At 38.0% G+C, this 19,130-nt stretch overlaps 1 protein-coding gene across 2 annotated transcripts in view; it reads left to right on the top strand.

Moving 5' to 3' along the window:
* Positions 1 to 19,130, top strand: part of LOC135219219 (dystrobrevin beta-like) — a 487,262-nt gene that overhangs the window by 24,427 nt on the left and 443,705 nt on the right. The gene's annotated exons all lie outside the window — the stretch shown is intronic.

Genomic DNA, 19,130 nt, shown 5'->3' with positions numbered 1-19,130 from the left:
GAAAGTGATGTAGTTAAATGTAATAATATATATATATATATATATATATATATATATATATATATATATATATATATATATATATATATATATAATTTTTCCAGGATTTCAGCGGGGGCAAGTGTCCCTCTCGCCGCCCATGTTTCTGGCGCCACTAGAAAAGAACATACGTATCTGCGTCTGCAGAGAATAAGATTTTGAAGAGAATTGCAGATTAGATAAAGGAAAAATATTTATTGGTAATAGATGGTGCTTAATTTTTTTTGTTTTTGTTTTTTTTTGTTCTGCAAGTGGCAACCACATCGAAATTTCTTCACCGCAAAACGAAGGGGAAGCCGTAGGTCGTGGAGCCAGAGACTTGCATATACTAGAGGCACTAGGAAACAATTTCTTGATCCTTTGCGTCGTCGTTAACTTGAATCGATCACTCATTCAGAACCTCCCTTTGTGATTTCGGTATCTAGGTCAGCGTGAGTTTCTATCATTCTCAGTTTCGGATCTTTTCGGTCTCTCAGGTGATTTGCGCTGGGAGATTACTTCTTTGTAAGAAGTGACTGTTAGTAACGAATGCATCCATAACTAAATAGAAAAAAAAATGGAGGATTGCAGTGAAACTTTATGAAGTTAAGCATATCTTAGTTTTACCAGACCACTGAGTCGATTAACAGCTCTCCTAGGCCTGGCCCGAAGGATTAGATATTTTTCACGTGGCTAGGAACCAATTGGTCTCCTAGCAACGGGACCTACAGCTTATTATGGGATCCGAACCACATTATATCGAGAAATGAATTTCTATCACCAGAAATAAATTCCTCTGACTCCGCGTTGGCCGAGCCGAGAATCGAACTTCGGACCACCGGACTGGTAGCCGAGTTCGGAAACCACTCGTCCAACGAGGAACTTTATGGGTACCTTTGTTAGGAATATATAGTAGAGGTGACTGATTACTGTTCACCCAGTTTCATATGCAAAAGTTGTTTATGCTTTTTGAGACCGCTTGTAGATTCAACGAATGCAGTAGAAAACTCCAAGAAGAATCAGTAATTGAGAAGAGTGGAACCCTGGTTTCTAATGCCTCTGGTTCCTTTTTGGTCACTCCAGAGTGACTCACGGGGAGATTACCGTCGTCACGACTGGTCACATGATTGCTTGCGATAGCGGACCCATGTTCGTTGTTGGTTTTGCCCTCGCCGACGATGTTTCGAAGAGTTGTTGTGTGGGTCTTTGTTTGCTAAACTATCGGGAAGGGACGAACGAACTTTGACGAAAAGTTACGTGAACAGCCACTGGGGAAACCGTCCCCTAGAGTTGATTTTCGGTGGAAAGCGATGACAATTTTGGCAATATTCCAACATGGAAATGATCTCGTTCATTAATCTCGTTGGGGGGTAGTGCCGTCAGTGCGCCTCACGGGGTGCACTGCAAGCATTACTAAAGTTTTTTTTTTTTTTTTGCGGCGTCCCTTCGGCCCCTAGCTGCAAATCCTTTCATCCCTTTAACTGCCTCTAATCATATTATCTTTCCTCAATCTTGCTTTCCATGCTCTCCAAACTTACGTACTCTCGATTTCCTTTCCATTACTGAATGACCTCATAGGTCTCAGTGCTTGGCCTCTGGCCCGAATTGTATTCCATTCCATTCCATCTTGCTCACTGAAACTTGTTGAGGAATTTAAGAGAATTCTATGCATAATAACAGGGCACATCCAACTGTTATCGATTGGATATTAGTATGGCAGAGCTTCAGTATCGTGAATAATTATAATTACCTATGCTAAAGAAGTTATATGGAGATGCTGGTTTCAATTTTCTTCGGTGTTAAAAAAAAAAGATAGCTCGAGAACAAGTGAGCTGTTTTAGATAAAACTTGCAGAAATTGGTCACTGGACTGGCCCCTCTACATGGCTTAACTCTTGGCCGATATATCAAATAAGCGTTGTCTAACTGTAGGCGTGGAAACCATTTTGTTCGAATAGAAGTTACACGCAGTGGCGTTGGGGTGGGGGTGGGGTGGGGGGGGGGGATCATGCTTTCAAATGAGCGCTCTTATTGAACATGATATTTTCTTCTCACTGTTTCTACTATTTAGTTTTGGCTTTTTTCGTTGCCATGATCACTCCAGATATTCTATCTTTTCTGTTTCCTGTCTACTTACGGGTTGGGTTTGATTTGATTTAATGATCGTGTCTGTTTGTCATCTTTCCCATTTGCGTTGAGGGATTTTTTTCTAGTTTCATGCTTTTTTTCAATCAGGAACCCTGACCGCTGACATTCTGTCTTGTATTTCCCAGTGGATAGAAATTCTCTGTCATCTACAAGGATCCTTCTGGGAAGTTTATCATCCTAATTAATTTCTGTAATTCATTTTTTTTCATTTTTAATAAGTGAGATCTCCTCTTCCTGTATTTCCCTTTACTTCCTCTTACTTCTTCCTAATAAACACTAGATTCTTTGGAAGCTTCAATTTTAAGTCAGTGACCCCTATGGGGATGATCCATATGTAAAGATTTAATCTGCTATATATATATATATATATATATATATATATATATATATATATATGTATATATATATATATATATATATATATATATATATATATATATATATATATATATAATATATATACATGTGTGTGTGTGTGTGTACATTGGCGTACGGATTGCCTCTTTGAGGGTTTCCCATTTCGATGATATAAGTCTTAACGCAGCCATCTTGAATCCGGCAGTGTTCCCTCAGTTTGCGATCTGGGCACGTTAAACTGCTCGACAAGGCTGAGAGAGAGAGAGAGAGAGAGAGAGAGAGAGAGAGAGAGAGAGAGAGAGAGAGAGAGAGAGAAAATAGGTAGTTAAAAGGACGTAAAAGGAAACGGAAACTAATGAAAGTTTTGATAAGAAAATTTCCTTGGCAAAAGAAGGATAGAATACCATGTAGGCGTCTGCTCTTTGTCACAGTACCCCCCACCTCAGCAACCACTCCACCAATAGACCAGTCACCATGTAGTACTTATCACTGTGTACATGTTCCATGATTATGATTCACCCCGCGATCTCTTTCTCAGTTTACCTGAATCTGTGGAAATTTGTGCGTTGTTCATTTGACCTACTTTGTTGTAATTTGTGGCCTATTATGGTCAAGTGAGGTGGGCTTTGATAAATCACAGATGCTAAGCTAGACTGAATTTTGTTGGAATTTACGATTTTCCACTTACGCATCTTTGTAGTTACTCCTTCTATAGCTGCATTAGTTATTCCTTTATTCCATCTAGCTCATAGTCATTTGGATGTATTTCCTCCAGCTTTTCATGTTCTGTGAGATTACCACGATTAAAGGTGGAACTTGGATTAAAAAGTGTATAGAAGACTATGAGGAGGAGGAAGAAGAAGAAGAGAAACGATCTCGGCTTTTCTGTTTCTTACCCACATCAAGGAATCCATTGATTTAGCTTTTATGAGACAGTCCATCTCCGCCTAATGTCTTAAATATGGAATCACCTTATATCTCTCTTGCTCTCGGGGCTCAGTGTGATCCATTTTCACTTACCCTGGATCCATCCACGTCACTGTTTTGCGCGCTTTGAGTCCAGCCATGTACATCACCCTTACATCTAGTGTCTAGGCCAGTCCCTTACGACGCTTCTGATTGGCTATTGATAAGCCAATGACAGGGCTGGAAACTCTCAGTCTCTCTCCTGAGGTATACTGAAAGACGTAGGTATCCCTGAGGAGAGGTGGAACATACATCCTGCCCATGTGAACTCTCTCGACAGACTGAGAGTTTCCAGCCCTGTGAATGGCTTATCAACAGCCAATCAGGAGCGTTATAAGGGACGGGCCTAGACATCAAATGCACGGTTGATGTGAATCTGCTATAGTCTACAGAAATCAGTCAATCAGTATTACTTGTCTACAGAAATCAGTCGATCATTAGTACTACTAGTCTACAGAAATCAGTCATACCTCCATTACCATATACAAGGTAACGTTCTCTATACTCGGTTTCCTTGAATTATTTTACCTCCTTCCTGAAAGCCAAGTCCATAGCATTACGAATTTTGCAGCGGTGACCGTGCTTGCAAGAATAAGAAGAGAAGGAGGAGGGGGAAGGGGCCAGGAACGTGGGCCCAGTAACCTCACACACCTTACGTAAATCATGTCGCGTATAAAAATGAACCTGTCTTCTTCTGAGGTCACGCTGTTTCATAAGAAAAAATCTATTGGTAGAGAAAAGAAAACCTAATAACATGTTTATCCCAGTTTTCCATTTTTTTTTCATCTATCTTGAAACTTCCACTCATACTGACACTCATAAATTTCTCCATATCATCGTTATATTTGTTTTCTCGTCGTCCTTTAGTTGCTTAGAAAATGTATTATTTTTGTAAAAAAATTTCTTGTCGTTGTTGTTATTTGATTACATATCTTGTATATAATTGTATGGTTCCAGTCTGCGGGAGGATTTATAGGTCCTTATTCATTGTATTGTTATATGATGAAAATAATTTGCCCAATTATTTTAGAAAATATCGCAAGCCTCCTTTGCATTGCAGGGTGCAGCTCCTGAGCGTTGTGGAAGACTGGTCAAAGGTCAAGAGGCCTCTCCCAAAGGGAAAGGGTCAGTTGTGGATGCATTAGGGAGGCAAAAGAGGACTCTACAGCAACAGTGGCCCAACTCTTTGACGGTCCTGGTTTATTTTGCCACTGGAGGAGGTGATGCCGTGTAAAAGGAAAAGGACGCCATAAAGTAACGATCTCCTTAGATCTTGCCTAGGAGTGAGTGAAAAAGACTTTTTCTTTGGTGGTCATTGGGTTGGACACTAACAGCTGTTCGAGTCCTCTTAGGCAACCAAGTCGATGCAAACTTTTTAACATCATTGCTCTGTGGAGGCATTCATTCCCTTACAACTAAGACCTACAAACATTGCACAAAGTAATGGGAGCAGTTTTATTCAGACGGGTTTAATCTAGCTTTCCCTTTGGTTTATGCGTTATTCGGCCATGATTATGAAGAGAAAGTTGTTTCGGGAGCTTTTTTGGTGTTATCCTTTGGTTTGGCTTCGATTCTTCAGAGAACGGAGTCTACTGATTTCCAGCACTAGGCTGCTAAGATAACTGTGCAAGTTTTAGTACATTTAGAACTTTACAGGGCAGAAGCATTTGACCTTACCTCAGTCCTCCTCTTCTTAAAGCTCACCTTGCAGAATTCTTCCTCAGAGGACAGGACTCCAGAGGTCAAGAACTGTGACTTGTGTCTCGTAGTCCCGCAGTCTCTCCTAACTGAACACAGACAACACGAACGTGGTAAGATAAGGTCCACAAAATGAGAAAAAGGTTATTATTAGCTTTAGCTTTAAGCCCTATGTATTTATTTTTTAATAGGAAGCAAGGCTTCAAACAGTTGGCACCTGTCTTTCTTACCTGATGAAACTTATTCTGGAAAAAAGACCCGATATTCCTTTTGCTATGCCACATCATATTATCCTACCCAAATAAGCTAGGTACGGTTTTTTTTTTTATTATGCTGTCGGTTTTAAGCTCCTCGCACAATGTAAAATTCACTAGATTGATACAGTGGTACTTTCCATAGTATTTTGCTTTTGCAATGTCTTGTGGTTACAAGTCATTTTCACAAAATCATGAAGGCAACTCTGATGGTCAAGTAAAATAAAATTTAATTGCAACTTTCACGATCTTTTCAAAACCAAGCGATCGCCAACGGAGGAAGCGTCTTATGTAATTAGATACGATGATTGGTTCTTTGTTGGTGTTAGATTAATTTGGCCTTATGGCAGCACACGTTCTGGCTCATTTGACCAGACAGTAACGGCTGACTGGCTGGTAAAAACCGCGGTTCAAATTATTGGGATTTGAGAAAGAATTCTAATTTATAGCTGTGTCGAGATTTAAGTACATGAAAATAAACCACCATAATAGTCCTAATGAAGGAGACGGTTACGATTTTCATTAAACCATAGAATTTCGTCAAGAGTTGAATGCGGAGTAAAATCCAACTCCTTAAAAAAAAAAATATCGACGCAGCCCAGCAGTCTTGAAGAAAATTAGCCGATCGGAAAATATCGTTTTCATGTTTTCTTTCTTCTTCTTGCAAATCACTCGAGGCAGACGAGACCTCTAGTATAGAATCACGATGACCCAGCAATGATGCGTCACTCCGGCTGAGCTCCTTTTGACACGCAAAAAAGACGTCAGAAAGAGTATGACCTTATTTTCCTCTTTCTTGACCTCTTTTTCTCTAATTCCCTGGCCTCCTGGTGCCCAAGAATATGCCGCTTCAAGACGAGGGGAAGAAGGAAGAGGTTCTACTTACGGTGACAGTTATAGAGTGATCGGTTGGGCTATTGAAGCTTGGTTACTTGTTTCTTAGAAATGAGCTTTTATATAAATATGCTCTTATAATAAAATAAGTAGCTTTACTCTCTCTCTCTCTCTCTCTCTCTCTCTCTCTCTCTCTCTCTCCTCCCTCTCTCTCTCTTCTCTATATATATTATATATATATATATATATATATATATATATATATATGTATATATATGTATATATATTTTATATATACCCACATGTATATATATATACACATATATATATATACGTATATATATATATATATATATATATATATATATATATATATATATATATATATATATATATATAATGGGGGAAAGGAGACCACTTCTCTAAAACATATATCCTTTTTGCGTGGACTCAGCTTATCGTGCTTAGATGTCAGCTATCTTAACAACACAAAGCGTTATAAAATCTTGGTTGTAAAATGAAATATATGTTTCCCTAAATACTTATATTCTCGTCCAGTATCACTATTTACCGAAAGCGACCCTATATATATATATATATATATATTATATATATATATATATATATATATATATATAGATCACTAACGTAATCCCAAATCTTTTTATCTATATCTATATTTATTTGAGAAATATAGATAGAATATTTATTATGTATTAATTTTTTATTGTGTATAAGTATCTGTCTATTATTTTTATTTTATATCGTTACTCAAGAAAAACACGTGCATTTATTTATTTATTTATTTGTTGTGAGACATAAAGTTAGTCTCCCCTGTTTCATAATGTTGAAGAACAAGCTACTTTTTATGTTCAAATTGTTATTTGTTTATTTATTTAATTATTTATTTGTTTATGTATTTAGTTATTTATCAAAACAGTTAATAATTAGGTGGCCAATCAATGAACTAAAGATTTGGGCCAGACAAAAGTTGTTTTACCTCTTAATAATAATAATAATAATGATAATAGGGGAAGACAACCACCAAGAAATTCCTGAAGCCGAACCAAGTAAGAGACTGTGGGAAAACATATGGAACAATCCGGTATCACACAACAAACATGCAGCATGGCTCCAGGACGTAAAGGAAGAAGAAATAGGGAGAATAAAACAAAGATTCACAGAGATCACGCCAGACACAGTCAGACATCAACTAAAGAAAATGCCCAACTGGAAAGCCCCAAGTCCCGATGAAGTCCATGGATACTGGCTCAAAAACTTCATGGCCCTACACCCACGAATAGCAGAAGAACTTCAGCATTGTATCACAAATCACCATGCGCCCAAATGGATGACCACAGGAAGAACATCCTTAGTACAAAAAGACAAGAGTAAGGGAAATATAGCCAGTAACTACAGGCCTATCACCTGCCTACCAATAATGTGGAAGTTACTCACAGGTATCATCAGTGAAAGGCTATAAAACTGCCTAGAGGAGACAAACACCATCCCCCACTAACAGAAAGGCTGCGGAAAGAAGTGTAGGGTCACAAAAGACCAGCTCCTGATAGACAAAATGGTAATGAAGAACAGTAAGAGAAGGAAAACAAAACTATATTAGCATGGCATGGATTGACTATAAGAAAGCCTTCGACATGATACCACAGACATGGCTAATAGAATGCCTGAAAATATATGGGGCAGAGGAAAACACTATTAGCTTCTTCAAAACTACAATGAGCAACTGGAATACAATACTTACAAGCTCTGGAATAAGACTAGCAGAGGTTAATAACAGGAGAGGGATCTTCCAGGGCGACTCACTGTCCCCACTACTCTTCGTAGTAGCCATGATTCCCATGAAAAAAGTACTGCAGAAGATGGATGCTGGGTACCAACTCAAGAAAAGAGGCAACAGAATTAACCATCTGTTAGCCAATGTCATGTTTAATTATTGTTTAAACAAGCTTACAATCATAAAACAAATATACACAGTAATTAAACAAGTTTACAGTCATAAAACAAAAATATCTAGGGTCGTTTCGGTTGTTTTGTGGGCCGTTTATTCGGTCTTTTCGGTCGTTTCGGTAAATAGGGAGACCCTTCTTGTCTAAATAATAAATTGGGTAGTAGAACTGAGTCTTTATCTTTAAAAGGCACTTGTATCATTCTCATTGGCCCTTTGATCGATGTGGCGGTAAGAGTGTGATTGTACGGATGAGGCAACAAGAGTTTAAAAAAAGGACCCTTAATAGAATTATTAATTAAGGAAAAAAATTATTTCGAAACTGAATTTGGACACTGTATGTTCAAAGATAATAAGAAGAAAACCAATTTGTTTTTGTGTGACACGCTAAATCAGTTAATCCGAAGGTATTAAGCTGGTCAGATTGTTCGCTCGTATCCTCCCTGAGCGGCCTTTAAGGTATGATGTCCGAAATAATTTCTTCATGCCGATACGATGCACTGACATGAGAGCTTCTCTCAGGCACCACTGTCGTTGGGCTCAACTATAGTAACACTAATATTTGTCACTAAAAGGTCACTTTTTATTGGAATTTAATTAGGAAACAAAATTCAAATGATCGAGAATCTGGGAATAGGGTGGAAGTTTTAGGAATAAGGAATGAATTACAGACAATTGTAGCCAAATCGAAAATACAGTTCTCAGCACTTTACCTGATGAGTCAGTGGACTTGAACTCAGATGTAGGATGAGCCAGTAGAATTCGTTGTTGAGGGATGTATATCTTCAAGCTACCAATGAAGGTAGTAGGCAGGACGCAACTGGAGTAGACTGGTCTCACAAGGCTGTAGTGAGTGGTATGGTATGAGGTAGTGTGAAATACCCATCTAAGTGTAAGTCCAAGGAAGGACTTGAAGGCTTCTTGCTTAAGCCAGAGAATAAGGTGCCAAACCGACTGAGTGTGGTGCTGGGCCTATTGGTTCTATCTCAACTTGTTATGGACAACTGGGTCCAGAAATACCTACAGGCATAGGGTATCGTGATAAGGCTTCCTATTTAAGTGACTTCTTAGGGCAACCTGTGGCGCTTATATCCCAGTCAGTGCTGTCGCCATCTTGGAAGTTTTCGATGGTCAGTTGCCATTGTTCAAATCTTCCACACAGACTTTCTTAATCCTCAGGTAAAATGAAAGGTGTTGCAAGGGAGAGAAAGGTCAGGATGGGCAGGGTTACTAGGTGCGAATGGGTCAAGAGGGGATGGCTGCTGGAGCGTAGTGTTAATGTGGATATTGCGATCCTAAGGAAATTGATACAATAGAAGCAGGAGCCGTGCAAGAAATGAATCTGTCATCTGTCTCCTTTCCATGTGTTTTGACCAAATGTAGTTGGCCTGCTAGCCGATAGACATGAGCCGCTTAATGATAGCTAGAGGACATTAACGGTGATTATACAGAATTGGACAGGGACTTTTGCAATAGACTTGAGGGATGGTCAGCTTCCTGGTTTCATTTGAAGAACATCATTAAGTGGTGACGCAGTTGTTATCAATGATGCTGCATAGGCGCTAATGCAAGGTTGCGAATCCTTAGAGGATTCCAGAGGAGTGTCCTAATGGCATTCTATTGTACTCACTATGACCTGAGAAGGGGTTTCTGGATGATGGAAGGGGTGCTAACTGTACGACAAGTGAGATGAATCTAAACTGATTTATTGTGACACTAAGCTGTCATTTTCATCACGAAAGAGATTATGGAAGTGTTTATGATTTACTTGACAGCAAGACGAATTCGAGCTAACTTTCCGTGACACAACTGTGCCACTACTTTCTCTGAGGATAAAAACAAGCCTAGGCCCATCACCTGAATTTGAACTGATAAACAACCCTTCTTGCTTTTGTTTTTTTCACTCTATTTGTACTTGGAGTGAAAATAAAAAATGCAAATATGTATATATATATATATATATATATATATATATATATATATATATATATATATATATATATATATTTTCACTGGTTGGCCTGGAGGATGTTAAATGGATAGCTCTACAAGTGCCTTGTCAATAACACTGACTTAGTGGGGGCCATGCTCCAGTGAACAGAAAGTAGGACTTTAGTGGTTATACAATTTTATCTACAAACTTGGATTCGAGGCACTTAATTTGTCCACGTAATACTTATAATTCACTAAAAGGGGTCAGAAAATAAAATACAGGAACAAACTATAGAGCCCTGTGGCACTACAAGTTACAGTAAAGTTACAATCCCAAAAGAAAAGTGCCACACTACTGCAGGTATGTACATAAACCTCTCAGGGTTAGATTCATCAGTAAAAGGGAACTAGGATGCTTGCAAGGGTTTGGTACAAAGTCATTGCAGAACGCCCTTCACACTGGGGTCTGGGAATACTTGACCAGATGTGGTACTATACTCTAACCATTTTAGGAACAGACTTCGATCCTATTTCCAGTGCTGCTGATTCTCCTTAATCCGGCTGCTTTCACTTCACCTAGAGAAGGGAAGGAAAATGACAAAATTGGAGATCTGGCATACTTGTTGCCTCTTCTTCACTTGGGTCAGTTCACTGAGACCCTTGGTCGAATCGTATAAAATGGATGGTGATAATCTCCCATATTCACTGTCACGTGCAGCAAGCTTCTTTAAACACCATAGTGATTCAGAGACCTCCAACAATCTTAAGTACAGAAGGGATATGCGAGATTGATTGATTACAAAAGGTGTAAACCCCCTGATCAACTTACCAATTGTGAATTATTTGAAAAAATGGTAAAATCAAAGAAAAATTCATGCAATCCCAAGTACATAATTGACGACAGCCATTCAGAATGGACACCAAATTTCCCGGTTACCACCTTATCATTACCATTATAGCCCAATTGAGTTGATTCTGGCTTGGGTGAAAAATTAGGTTGCTTCGAAAAATAATTTCAAAATGGAAGACTTAAAGGTACTTATGTATGAAGCTTTGGCGTCTGTAAGTGCAGAAAATTGGAGCAAGGCTGTTAATTAATCGTTATGAAAAATTGTAAATGAGGAGTTTAATAATTATGTGTTTATTAATGAATTTATAAGTCAGTTGTGATTGATATAAATTCATCTGACGAAGAATCACCATAGTCATTCATGATTAAGATTGAAAACTGTATGCCTGTATTGTGAAAAAAAAACTCGCCTATTCATGCATTATTTGCTTGGCATTTCAAGTCCTCAATGGTGTACAGTGAAATGAAATGAATTGTAAAACAATATAATTGGTGATTTGTGTTCTATTAAGCTTAATAAATAAAATTCTTTCTATAGATTCATGTCTTTTAAAATCATAAAAAGTCACGTTGCAATTCTTCCAAATATTAAACGTTGCAATTCTTAAAAAAACAAGATAGTAAATTGGTCTATTGATAAAGTCACATATCTGTCTGACAAATAACATCCAAATGCCCATGATAAAAAAATACTCTATAACCGATCAGAATTGAGGAAATCCATCTATTTGATATCTAAACTCGATATCGTTTGCTTGCATGGTAATTTTCTTTTTATAATAGGTAATTTTTTTCTTTGTTATAGCTGCGGGATTTCAACTTTCCTATCACCATGTGGTTGAAAACGAAAATGACGAAGGAAGCAATTTAAAGGGAGAGTAGTACCAAGTTAAAGGATTATATACGTTGACCATTCAAATCCGGCCCCTTACTCTTCATCTTGGCCTGTCCATAGATTAAAGTGGTCAAACCAGGTGTGGATTAAAATGGTCAGAATGACCTGGCAACGCCGCTAATGGGCTCGGAGTCCGCTCCTAAATTGGTCATACTTTAACTATGGCAGGAGTGGCACTCTTGTCCTACAGGTGACACACACAACAGGCACTCAACATCAGGTCTCCAATGCAGGAAATGTTGTAACATACGAGCGAGATTACAAGTAAAACATATGTGGAATACACTCAACAAAAGGTAATACTTAAACAAGCTAGTCGGTAAAATCAATACTGATATTTACTACTGAAGTCATATCAAGGATAAAGTAACACTAAACACTGTTACTCTAACACTATTCAGAAATGGATGAACCAAAGATCAGAGGCACAAAATCTCTGAGGGAGATTGCAAGGGATGTGGTTTTGGAGAACAGGTGGGAAATAAGAAAATGAGGTGGTGAGGCAAAACTGCAACTTCCAATCACAATACTTTTGTCCATGGACGAGACATGTGTAGAATAGAACCAGGGGAGTGGAGTGAGTAATGGTGTGCATCAGGGCTTACAGGATCATCGGCACGTTTGTCCAGGGTGGTTGCGGTAGGAGCCCAATCTCATGGAGACAGCATTACAGGAGAACATCTAGGGCAGCCTTTCGTTGTCAGCTCTCAGCTAGCCCTTCCAACAGCAACTCTTGCCACCAGCAACCAACAACTAACTTGCATGGGCATTGTCACTTCTATAAATACTTGAGATGACCAACGACTCTCTTCTCTTCATGTTTTGGATGTAGACGGCTGGTCAATTGTCTCTTATTCCTTTGGAGATGCAAATCCTACCCTGTAGCTGGAAAGGAAATCATAGGTGGCCAACAAAGTTCAAAGGCAGGGTTTAACAATAGCAAAGTCATTTACACTTGAGATCAAGGGTCAAAAGCGGTGGAGAAACACATGTGGCTCAGCTCAGGTAGAGAGGAGTTGAGCCTGGGGTGGGTAGGAAAAAGGTGTAAACTACTCTAGCAATTTCGCTAATGACTTTGGAATGCTTCTCAAAGACGTTAAGATTTCTACTTAATTAAGCTCGTGAGGCAAATCCTCTAAAAAGACTTTTGGGGGCTGACATCTAAATGACTTTATTCAGTGCTTGTGGCAAAATATGATGACCCAAAGGGACTCGTTTTAAAAACAACATGGGACATGTTATAAATACTTTTTATAAATACTTTCTTTACTTATTTAACTTTTCTTTACCTACATCATTGTTTTAAGATTTAATTATAAGAATCAATCAACTCACAAAGGGATGTTTGTAACAATATATATATATAATATATATATATATATATATATATATATATATATATATATAATATTATATATATATACATATATAGATATATATATATATATAGATATATATATATAAAATATATAATACACACACACACACACACATATATATATATATATATATATATATATATATATATATATATATATACATACACACACATCGGTAAAAAAGTTTTGTCTCAACAGAATTCCATCTAATAAAAGGAGCCCATAAAAACGACAAAATATAGAAAGTATTATATTTCAGAGACTACTGTCTCTCTCTTCAGGTAGGTAATGAATGAGAAAAGTTACAGAAAAGTCATTAATTATACCAAGAGATCCATCCACAGGTAGCCGTTTTACTAAGTCACCCCCACTGATAATTTTTCTTTAAGTGTTGGTTGAAGGAAGCTTTTCTCTAAGATATCTTAATCTCAGGAGCCCTGTGAGATCTTCATTACCTGTCTTTGTTTAATCAAGACTGACTCTATCATCTGGCTTTGGTACTGACATTTGCTGTTATAAATTATGTGTGACAAATTCCAGTTTATTCTGCGGTTATGGCTCTTTATATGGTTAAAAATAGCTGAGCTATGTTGTCCATACCTAATTGACCGTTTATATTGTATTGATCTGTGGAGAATGATTATCCTGTAAAACCTATGTAAGATTGGTCATAGTCCAGGCATGAGATTTTGCCTTTACATACCCAAATACCCTAGCCAAATCCCTGATTAATGTCCAACAAAAGACAATCCCAATGACACAAGACACAGGAGTATACAAAATCCCATGCCTGGACTGTGATAAATTTTACATCGGTTTTACAAGAAAATCACTTCCCCAGAGATTAATACAACATAAATGGTCAGTTAGGTATGTACAACAAAGCTCAGCTATTTTCAACCATATAAATAACCATAACCACAGAATAAACTGGAATTTGTCACATATAGTTTATAGCAGCAAATGTCTGTTCAAAAGCCAGAGGATAGAGTCAGCCTTGATTAAACAAAGACAGATAATGAACATCTCAAAGGGTGACTGGTATTCAGATATCATAGATGAAATCTTCCTTCAACCAATGCTTAGAGGATTAAAGAGGAATTATTATTGGGGGTGACAGTAAAACGTCTACCTGTGGATGGATCTCTTGGTATAGATACCACCTTTTCTGTAACTTTTCTTATTCATTACCTACCTGAAGAGAGAGACAGCAGTCTCTGAAATATAATACTTACTTTCTATATTTTGTTGTTTTTATGGGCTCCTTTTGTGATGAGTATATATATATAATTATTATATAATATATATATAGATATTATATTTATAATATATATATATATAATATATAATATATATATGTATATCTCACAAAAGGAGCCCATAAAAACAACCTTAGACCCCTTTCAGGACTCAACTTGGCTCCTTGCTCTCTGAGCCATGTCCCCTATTGGCAAAAGTGACTGTTGATTTTCCCATGTTATTGAGTAGTGCCCCTAGCATGTCCCTATTGCCATTGGCGCCTTATTAAGGAAGACACCTAGAATCTCCTGCAGAAGATATGTGCAATTCCAGGTTATTAGGAATCAGACGCCCCATATCTTTGACTTATTTCCTTTTCGGTTTATAGAGCAAAGCCTGTGTTAATTTAATATGCGTGCATCGTTTTGTCTGTACACTCCCACTGTTTACGTTGCAGGCTGTGGTAGAGTGGTTGTAGAATCTGTCTTTCACTACGTCTGTGCTCCGGTGGGAAACCTTTCCCCTTCCCCCACCCAATATTTCGTCACTCCACGTGTCTGAGAATTCGGACTTTCATTCCGCTATTACAAGATATCTATTTACATTTGTAATCTTGTTATGGGGCTCTTACATCCCCCTTTGCCTTGATATTTCCCAATTTGATGACGGCTTTCAGCCCAAGTCTTGGTTTATGACTCTTCTACAGGTGAGGTTTATGTAAGATGTAATCAATCAGTAATCATTCCGTTGCGCAGTTAATAGCACACACACATACACACACACACACACACACACACACACACACACACACACATATATATATATATATATATATATATATATATATATATATATATATAATATGCATAAACACACATGCATGCGCTCAAGATCAAAATAAGCTATCAAATGATAGGCGACTCGTACACGGTACTTCCAGATTCACGTTACATTTCCTTAACGAGTGAGATGGCTCTTAACCAATGTCACTTCCCAAGATGTCGTCACGCAGTCGTTCCACCGGCTCACAGGTATCGCTGTGACCCATTCTTTGCTACATTTCGAGTTGTAGACTTCCAGGATGTTGTTTTGTCTTTCGAAGTGTCTTCCCAGTTTATTATTCCTGCAGTGGGATGTTTGGAATCACATCTAATCGCTGATGTTGGTGGTTTCAAAGTAAAGGTGGGTTTGTGCCAGCATAGATCACTGCTCTTACTAACTGTCGGTAATAAGCTTAATTTTAGTGTCTGCTGAGTGGGTTTTCTCGCATTATAAAGATGAGCTGTTTCTTTTTTGTATTAACGGAGCATTATTTTTTTTTACAGGCAACCCTGGATCTTGAAGATACAAATAGATAAGAGAGTAGTTATTTCTATAAGTGATAAGCTAAGAATTTGGCAGATTAATGTCTTGTCTTAAACTTATATATATATATATATATATATATATATATATATATATATATATATATATATATATATATATATATATACACATACCTTTTATTTAGACTAACTTGCCCTAAGTACCGGACAGCTATATTTTCACGGGCAAGTCCACCTCAACTGCCATCAACCTGACTTTCTATTTCAACGAAACAATGATCATATATATCTTCCACCACAATTCTTCTCACCATTATATCCATCAACTAACATTTCCCATCTACTTTAATGCCTCATTATCTTCATCACCGATTTCTTTTTTTCCAAGGATCATCATCACCATCACTGACTCCAGTGCTCCGTGATGCAAATGGCCTCTGGAATTCTTCCCCTCATGTCTTTCTTGTGGAATTCTTCCCCTCACTTCCCTCCTGTAGCATTCTTCCCCTTGATTCTTTCTTGTGGAATTCTTCCCCTCGATTCTTTCTTGTGGAATTCTTCCCCTCGATTCTTTCTTGTGGAATTCTTCCCCTCAATTATTTTTTGTGGAATTCTTCCCCTCAATTCTTTCTAGTGGAATTCTTCCCCTCAATTCTATCTTGTTGAATTCTTCCCCTCATGTCTTTCTTGTGGAATTCTTCCCCTCATGTCTTTCTTGAGCTTTGCCTTCACGAGTATCCAATCATCTGTCGGCCTCCCTTGTGTGTTCTCATCCAAGTAGGTCTGGGTCGTCCAGGTCGTCTGGTGCCCGTAGGACACCAATCTGAGACTGCCAGGTACTTTTTTCCCAGAGATTGTGCGAAGGACATGTTAGAGCCATCTCATTGTCCCTTTCATCATTATCTCATCTTCATATGGAGCTTTTGTGATTTACCTTATGGTGTCAGATTTAACTCTATCCCGCCATCTGGCCCTAATATTCTTCTTAAAGCTTTTTAGATTGTTTCATTATCAACCCGTGATTAACGTCCGTTGAATGCGGTTCGAGCGTCTATTTTATTTATTTATTTATTCAATGTGTTCCTATGGGAATAAAAACTTCCACCTTTCGTACGTGCAGTCCTAAATACAAGACAAACTCACTTTATCAGTTCTTCTTTCAACTAATATTATCCCAAGTATTTTAATTAAGTACTTAGTAATATTCCTCCTTGGAAATCATGGCCTTATCTTCACCATAAATCCCATTTATGTCTAAACTTTTCAACATGAGAATTTCAAAGCTTTTTTGACTTAGTTTCGACACGGAAGAGTCGAATGTTTACTAGGTCAGAGTGAATCATAAGAGCAGAGAGAGAGAGAGAGAGAGAGAGGAGAGAGAGAGAGAGAGAGAGAGAGAGAGAGAAAGAAAAAATCTCAAGATCGTAAATTTGATTTTTTTTCGCAATAGCACCACGTGAATGTCCTTTTCCACCTTTCAGAACCAAACCCGCTATTGACGTCAACCTTCTGATATTTACTCTCGCACTTACTCCTGTTGTCTGTCTTTAGTTGTCTTTTTGGCAGTCTTGTCGGACTTCTGATAACAATTTACTCATTAGATATGTAGTAAAGTTCTGTATAAGTGCAACCTGTCGTAAGTAAATTAAATTTCTAAAAACTGGAAACTGCACATCTTAGCACCAGAAGACTCAATAACAGCTCGTCGATATCCTGGACATACAACGCTTCATTCACCTCTATCTGATACATCTTACGATTGTGGAAACTGAGACCATCCTTTCCCAACACCAATATAAAACCGAATTACTCACAATTATCACCATTGTCTTCACTTGGTCGAATTCCCGTAGTGGGTGTTGTGTTCTTAGAATATGAGAATCATTACTTTAAGCAACTGTGTGATATAGTAAGTTTGGGAGGCGGTTAAAAAAAAAAAAAAGAACCGCCAATGTTCAGGGAACCGGCCACACATAAAAACTGTCCAGCAATTTCTTTTGTATTTCACTTATAATCAAGTGTCATTAAATGTTCAACAAATATGCAAGATTATCAGCGGTTCCTCATTAGGCTAAGAAGATTTAATAGTGAACCTGACACGGTGCTGTGTAGCCATTGCTTAAGGTTCTTCGCAACGTCCCTTGGACCCCTAGTTGCAACCCCTTCCATTCCTTTTACTGTATACCTCTTTTCATATTCTCTCTTCCATCTTACTTTCCGCCCTCTCCTAACAGTTGTTTCTATGTGCAACTGCGAGGTTTTCCTAGTGGTACACCTTTCAAACTTCGTTTACTCTCAGTTTCCCTTTCAGCGCCGAATGATGCCATAGGTCCCAGCGCTTGGCCTTTGGCCTACTTTTCATATTCCAGTTCCAGCGGAAAATATCTGCACAGATCACTGTAAGAAGTGACCTGTGTCAGTAACATAACATGGATGTCCCTGCATACACTATCATTCACCTTTATCTCACAATGACCTTTCCCAACATCACTATAAAACCGAATTGCTCACAATTTTCACTATCGTCTTCACTTGGCTGAAATGCCCTCCAAACATTCTGCTGAGTTTTCTACCACAATTAACGTTATTTTATTCTTTTTAGTCACAAGATATATCTACATTAAGCAAAATTTAACTACACAGTGCGCCCTCCTCAGTTCATCTCTTCGCAGTTACGTAAGAGGGCGTTGTTTCATCAATACCCTCATACATCCTAACGTGTATTAGTTTTTTCTCGTCGTAACGTCATATTCAAATTTAATTTCGGTTATTTTTACTAACCACTCACTTCCATTTTACCACTTTGTGTAATACCCTTCGTTCCATCTTGGAGGTTTCCATTTACTAGAATAACCTTCCTCTTGCCAGCAATCACTTCTAACTTTATCCCATACAAACCCTTTCCACTTCTATTACCAATATCAGTCTCCCAGTGCTCCTCTCACCACCCCACATCTTATTTTACAAGGAAATTTACCCATGCCTATTTCCTTTCCTCTATTTACCTCAAACTCTAATCATTCCATCCATAAAATAATAAACAACTAGGACGACTTAACATTGTCCGTGTATCGAGAGAGCGTTTTTTAAAATAAGTATAAGAAGACGAGAAAGGTAATTAAACAAGATGACTGTTGCATCAGGTTGGGCACATGCGGAGTTTTTGCAAGTCGTGATTTCTTGAATGTTTCTGAGGCGCCACCTTGGCTCTGCGTGTGAGGTAACATGGAGAAATTACGTCGTAATATCGCCGTGGGACAGATGACAGAT

This window comes from Macrobrachium nipponense, chromosome 1, assembly GCF_015104395.2.
Source record: "Macrobrachium nipponense isolate FS-2020 chromosome 1, ASM1510439v2, whole genome shotgun sequence".
In the NCBI taxonomy this organism is placed as follows: domain Eukaryota; kingdom Metazoa; phylum Arthropoda; class Malacostraca; order Decapoda; family Palaemonidae; genus Macrobrachium; species Macrobrachium nipponense.
Note: the sequence above shows the minus strand (reverse complement) of the source record. Positions and strands in the feature narration are given on the sequence as shown.